General features: G+C 55.1%; 1 pseudogene; it reads left to right on the forward strand.

Moving 5' to 3' along the window:
* The first annotated feature begins 207 nt into the window (after window positions 1–207).
* Window positions 208–1,038, forward strand: LOC119309435 (annotated as a pseudogene).
* The last annotated feature ends 6,089 nt before the right edge of the window (window positions 1,039–7,127 follow it).

The raw sequence follows: 7,127 nt of genomic DNA on the forward strand, positions 1-7,127 counted from the left end.
GGCCACCCACCGAAGCTGCTCCCCTCGCCGCCACCAGTGTACGCAGCAGGGCAAAGTCCATGCTGTGTAGGCGACGGTGGGGTCGTCGGTCACTTCCGCACAGGATTGAGCAGTGCGCGGGCATCCTGATCTGGCAGGGACTGGAGCTCGGCGAGGCGAGGTGCACGGAGGAGCACGAGTGGGGAGCGCTTGCGAGGTGCTTGCGCCATGGCGCGCTTCAGGAGCGGGGCTGCGCGGATCTGGCTTGGGCGCGGGGGGATGACTTGGGGTTGCGCGTATTTGGCACAGTCGCCGGTGTGCGAGGCGGAGCGGAGGTGTGGGGTTGCGCGCGCAGCTTGTTGCTACAGCAAGCGTCCTTCGCGCCGGTGTGGCGGATCCGGCTAGCTGATAGCCTAGAGTGCAGCGGATATCTGCCGATCCGGCGAGCATGTTGGGGCTCATTTTGAGGAGGCGACAGCGTGTGGTTGTGGACGGGCCGGCCAGATCTGGGCCTGTCCAAGTCAAAGGCTGGTTGCAGCGCGTAGTGGGAGAGGTCCAAGGCTCCAGCTGCGGTAGTTACGGGTGGGCCGACCATGGCTTGTACTTGTCGGCCTTGGCCAACGCACGGGAGGGGCACTGCCGGCTGCTGGTCGTGCTCGGTTGTCGCTTGATGGAGCAGGGAGGCTCCATCCGCGGTTGGATGAGGGGTGCAGGACCCGATTTGGTCTCTGCAGGCCCGTCATCAAGGAGTCTAGCTGGTTGCCCTGCACAGTGGTGGCGTGCTCGCTGGGTGGGGGATGTGCACGGTCCAGTGGAGGTACGGGTCGACCTTGGCCTACTGCGTGGGAGTGGCTGCACCAGGTGAAAGCCTGGCCGGTGCTGGCCGACCAGCAGCGACGGCGCCCGTGGGCGTCGCTATCCTCCTTGGAGACGTCGTCGGGATTCTTCACAACCTATACTCCCGGATCAAGTTCTTCGGGTGAAAGCCTAGATCCTGCTGCAGGGTCGGGCGGTGACATCGTCTTCAACGTCGTTCCCCTCTTTAGGGTGTCATCTTGAAGCTCTTGATCCCTCTGGTGCTTCCTATGACTGGACGTGCACGGTGGCTTATGTGGCAACAATGATGGTGGTGAGCAACAACGGAGGCATGGTAATGGTCGTGGTAGTCAGCTCTTCTTCTTCGACGTGTCTGTGGGGTTGCCTCGACTGCTTGTTGTTGTGAAGTCGAAGCCGCGGTGGTGGAGCCAGGCGGTATACGATGACGCGTGATAGGTTGTTCATTCGGTGATCCTCCGTGATGTCAACCTTGCCTAGTTTCTTCGTAGTTCATAGTCAGAGTCGGAGCTGCGTTGTCTAGTGTGGTTTGTTTGGAGTATTGTGTTGCAGCTACTAGGGCTGTTGTTTTTCTTTTTCTTTGATCTTCAGATCTTTTGGTCCTAGGACCTTCATCACCTTGTTGTTTTTCGTTGGTCTCTGCTATTATCAATGAATGACAGTGATGATGGATCTTTCAAAAAAGAAATATGCCCTAGAGGCAATAATAAAGTGGTTATTATTATATTTCCTTGTTCATGATAATCGTTTATTATCCATGCTATAATTGTATTGACAGGAAACTCAAATGCATGTGTGGATACATAGAACACAAGATGTCCCTAGTGAGCCTATACCGGACTAGCTCGTTGATCAAAGATGGTTATGGTTTCCTAGCCATAGACATGAGTTGTCATTTGATAACGGGGTCACATCATTAGGAGAATGATGTGATGGACAAGACCCAAACTATAAGCGTAGCATATGATCATATCAAGTTTATTGCTATCGTTTTCTGCATGTCAAGTATAGATACGTCTTCAACGTATCCATAATTTATGAAGTATTCATGCCATGTTTACAACAATTCTACATGGTTTTGGTATGATTTGAATGGAACTAACCCGGACTAATGCTGTTTTCAGCAGAACTACCATGGTATTGTTTTTGTGCAGAAATAAAAGTTCTCGAAATTGGACAAAATGTTTTGACGATTTTTTGGAAGAAAAGAGATATAATGGAGCAAAGAACCACCAGTGGGGGCCCCATACTGCCCACAAGACACCAGGGTGCGCCAGCCCCCCTAGCAAGCCCTGGTGGGTGGTGGGACCCCTGAAGCCCATCTACGCGTGAGACCGATGCCAAAAAATCCTACAAATACAAAAAAACAGAAATGATCCCATATCAGAAGTTCCGCCACCGCAAGCCTCTATATCCATGAAGAACCAATCTGACCCTGTTCCGGCACCCTACCGGAGGGGGAAATTATCACTGGGGGCCATCTTCATCATCCCAGCAGCCACCATGATGAGGAGGGAGTAGTCCACCCGCGGAGCTGAGGGTTTGTACCAGTAGCTATGTGTTTAATCTCTCTCTCTTGTGTTCTTGATTTGGCACGATCTTGATGTATCACGAGCTTTGTAAATATAGTTGGATCATATGGTGTTTTCCCCTCTCTATCTTCTTGTGATGAATTGAGTTTTCCCTTTGAGATTTCGTTATTATTGGTATTGAATACTTTTATGGATTTGAGAACACTTGATGTATGTCTTGCTATGAATACCCGTGGTGACAATGGGGGTATCATATTGATTCACTTGATATGGGGTTTGGCACTCAACTCACGGATTTCTGAGGTGACATTGGGGTAATCTATGCATAGGGGTTGATGCACATTCTCGTCTTTGTTTCTCCGATAGAAATCTTGGGGCACTCTTTGAGGTTCTTTGTGTTGGATTGAGTATTATGAATCTGAAATTGTTTGATGCATACCGTATAATCAACTCATGGATACTCGTTGTCGGTGTACAAAAGTAGGGGCTCTCTTTTGTACCCCTTTACTTGTGCACGGGCAGTCAGAGTCGCGCCCACGGCTACACTTAGCAGGGCAAAGGAGGGAAGCCAAAGGCACAAGACAATCAAAGCAACGCCAAGACCAGAGACACAAAAAGCAAGAGGGCAAGGAAGACTCCCCTAGCAAGACCCTTGCTGGGACAGCCTCCGCAGCCCCGGCAAGAGCCTTGCCGGGGCAACTTGCCCAGTGCCAGCAGAGCACGCCACCCTTGAGCCCAAGGGTTCCAACACCATCAACCACATTGGAACCAAGGCTCGGGAGGCACCTCCATGGTGGCATGCAGATCTTCGTGAAGATCATAAAACACACAAGATCAGATGAGGACTAGAAGACGATGATCCTCGGCAAGATCCTTGCCGAGGAAATCCACGAGATCTCCGGCAAGATCTTTGCCGCAGACGACGGCGATGTCATGGCAAGACCCTTGCTGGGACCCCGGCAAGACCCTTGCCGAGGACGTCAGCAGGGCTGCGGCCAGGCCCAAATCTGCCAAGACTCCACCGCCGTTCCCATGCAGCTGCCAGCTCGGCCAGCTAGGCGAGCACCTGCGTGGCGACGTGGGGTCTCTAGACCAACTCAGCAAGCACCTGCGTGGTGGCATGTAGATCTTCGTGAAGACACTGTCACCGCACCAACTCAGTAGCCTGCCAGCCTACATGACACTGCATGCCTTGTTGGCCTAGACGCGTGTCGAAGCAAGACGAAGCGGCGACGGACGGGACGGGCCTCGTTACCATCCCCAATAAAGCAAGGGGACACCTAAGGAGCACATCGAATGCGTTTTGTCCTGTAATGACAGGCGATAAGCTTGTACACTATATACCTTTCCACCTCCTTTGTGCCACTGTGGTGCCCCCTTTGACTATGAAAGAAGGCCCGAGGCATACTGGAGAAGGATTCGGATCTTTTGGACTACGCACGCACTGTAGCTCGATCAAGAGCTCAAGAACACTCAAATACACACCAAAGCAGGACTAGGGTATTACGCATCCTCGCGGCCTGAACCTGGGTAAACGATCTTTGTGCTGGCTCCTAAACCCGCTCTTTCCACAACCTCGCGCCTGCCGACCGTAGTAGGGATTCCAGTGATCCCATAGGTGTCGTTTTCCACCAACATCTTTGGCGCGCCAGGTAGGGGGCGCAGCTGTGGAAATCTGGTTTAGCAGTTAGTTTAGCAGTTCTTCATCGCCATGGCTCCCAGGAAGAAGAAGATGACGGCGATTGGTTCATCCGGAGCCGGACGGCCCATACCAGTGTGGGCAAGTGGCGGGGCGGTCATGGACAGAACCTGAGGCGCGGCCCATGAACACCCACATTGCTCTGGCAGTCAGAGCCTCGCGAGCAGCGTTGTTCGTGCGCAAGACGATGGGCCGCACGCTACCAAATCCAAAGACGGAGCTGGGCCCTCCGCAGGTGGGGCGGGGCCCTCCAAGGTCGGCGTCGTGCCACCCACCGGTGGCGCGGCGACCTCCAAGACACCTACGCCGGCGCCCATGACACGCTCTTCCCAAGTTGTGCACAATGAGCAGCGTCACCATGTTGGTGACCCCGGGCGCCGCCGTGGGAAGAATCCTATGCATCCTTCGCGGGACAAAGGAGGCCCGCATGCATGCCAAAGTGCTGGCGAAAATGGCGTACAGCTGCAAGGCCGTGATAGAGCTCCTTCTAACATGGTTAGAAGTCGGAGCGCGTCACAGTGCATGCAGCTTTCGCCCCCGCCCACGCCAGCAGAAGCTTTGGTGTGCGCGCAGCTGCTCCTCGATTTTCCTCCTGCTGCAAAAAAGCTTGACGAGTGGAGAGCCACCATCCGGAGCCTCGTCGGCGTCGCCAACAAAGATGAGCCGCGACCAGTGGGGCCCTTAGGCCGCTGCTCCACCGAGCCACCGCATGCCAGTGGTGGAAGGGCCGGAGGTGATGCAGCCATGGTGCACTCTCCTCCCTCATGCCAGTTAACACGGGTGTCGGTCCGTCGTGATGATGCTTCTGATAACATTTCCATAGATTCGTCCGACCCACGGACCCACCCCGATCAGCGCCATGTTCTTCGGGAGCGAGCCCTTGAAGATGCTCGAACCACCATCGAACGATCGCGTGAAGCGCGCCATGGGTCAGATAGGTGTGCAGGGCCCACTATGGACCACCCGGCACCGGGAGGCTATGGTGGCCTACCCTACGAGGTGGGTTGCCCAGCCTTTACCCGTGAGCTATGGCAGTTCCAGTGGCCCTACTACCGCACGTTCAAGCCCGACATTGGCGAGAAGTACAACGGCAAGACTCACCCGTCAGAGTTCCTCGGCATCTACACCATCGTGATGCAAGCTGCTAGAGCCCGCAACGACAAGGTGCTTGCCAATTACTTCCTGTTGGCACTTAAGCCCAATGTCATTTCATGGTTGATGCACTTGCCGGCGGATTCTGTTTCCTCTTGGTTGGATTTGTGTCATGAGTTCATTGGCGCCTTCACTAGGGGCCATCAAGCTCATGGCCAGGCAAGCTATTTGCATATCATCCCCCAGAAGGAAGGTGAAAACCTGCGCAAGTACATACAGAGGTTCAAGCGGGTGCAGTACGACATCCCAGACGATCACCCCGCCGCCGTGATCAGCGCATTCCATCAGAATGTGCGCAACCGCAAGATGCGTGAAGAGCTGGCGATGAACAAGTTCAAAGATGTGGCCGAACTTTATGTTCTGGCCGATAGGTGCGCTCGAGCTGAAGAGGGGAGGAAGTACCCCAGCAAGGACGCTAGTGCGAAAACCGACTCCACAGACGAAGACACCGCCGCCCCGATGAAGAAGGGCCAGCGTCACAACAGAAAGCGCAAGGGCAAGGCCGTGCTTGCCGTCGAGGGATCAGACGACACTGGCGCTGCCAAGAACGCCAAGGCAAGCGACCCCAGCAAGGAAGTTGTCGGGTGCGCCGCTTGCCGGGCCTTCGCGGCTGCCAACAAGACAGGAAGCTCCGACAAGCAGTACTGCAAGATCCACCGCACCAAGGGCCACGACCTCCAGAACTGCCGACAAGTTGAGCTGCTTGCTGAAAAGCAAAAAGCTGAGTATGAGAGGCAGGACAGTGAGAAGGGTCAGGACGGTGCCGAAGGATTCAACAAGAAGCGTGGCGGCCAAGGAGGCCACTGCGGCAAGGATAACTAGCAAGAGAGGCCTGCCCGGGGCCGCGACAAGAAGCAGGAAGACGATGAGTCCGGTGAACCCGAGTTTCAGAAAGCGACGGAGGCCATGTGCGTCAACGGTGGCGCCTCGCTCCACACCTCTCACCGCCAGCTCAAGCAGTGGGCGCGTGAGACCGCAGCGGCGGAGCCATCATTCGACGCTCAGAAGCCACTGAAGTGGTCCAGCACGCCTATCATTTTTGACACCGAGGACCACCCCGATCGCAGAACTGTGGTTGGGTGTCTGTCGTTCTTGGTTTCACCAAAAATATGCAACCTCAAGGTGACGAAGATGCTAGTCGACGAAGGGGCCGGTCTGAACTTGATCTCACCTATTGTGGTCAAAAGGCTATAGATTCCTGATGAAGAGCTCGAAGAGATAGGCACGTTTCAGGGGGTCAACCCGGGAAGGAGTCAGCCGAAGGGTAAGGTCAAACTGCCCGTGACGTTTGGAGGCGAGTTGAACTACAGGACGGAGAGGATTGTCTTTGATCTAGCCTAGATCCCCTTTCCCTACCACGGGATCCTCGGCCGCCCGGCACTAGACAAGTTCATGGCGGCGTCACATTATGCCTACAACACGCTGAAGATGCCTGGGCCGATGACCATCATCACCGTCCCCTCCGACAAGAAGGACGCGCTGATCTGTGCTGACCAACTCTACCGAGAAGCAGTTGTAGCGATTGCCGCCAAGGCACTTGCTCCTGCCGCCGAAGCCCCGGGAGGGAAGAAGGCCGGCAAGACCTCTCGCACCCACTCCAGCAAGTGCACCTCCTCGGAGTGCTGTGCTCCCATCGAGGACGTGCCAGAGAGCTCCACCGGCAAGAGCAAGAAATCCAGAGCTACACCACCAGAGACCAAGAAGGTGTCCGTGAAGGAGGATGGCATGGGAGGGGCTTTCACCATAAGCTCCACCCTCGATAGCAAATAGGAAGGCGCACTCATCACTTTCCTGTAGGCGAATGTCGAGGTGTTTGCATGGCAAGCATCCGACATCCCCGACGTTCCCAGGGAGGTGATTGAGCACCATCTTGTTGTCTATCCTCATGCGCGACCCGTCAAGTAGAAGGTCAGGAAGCAAGGCAGGAGTTC

The sequence above is a fragment of the Triticum dicoccoides genome, chromosome 5B (genome assembly GCF_002162155.2).
Source record: "Triticum dicoccoides isolate Atlit2015 ecotype Zavitan chromosome 5B, WEW_v2.0, whole genome shotgun sequence".
NCBI lineage: Eukaryota > Viridiplantae > Streptophyta > Magnoliopsida > Poales > Poaceae > Triticum > Triticum dicoccoides.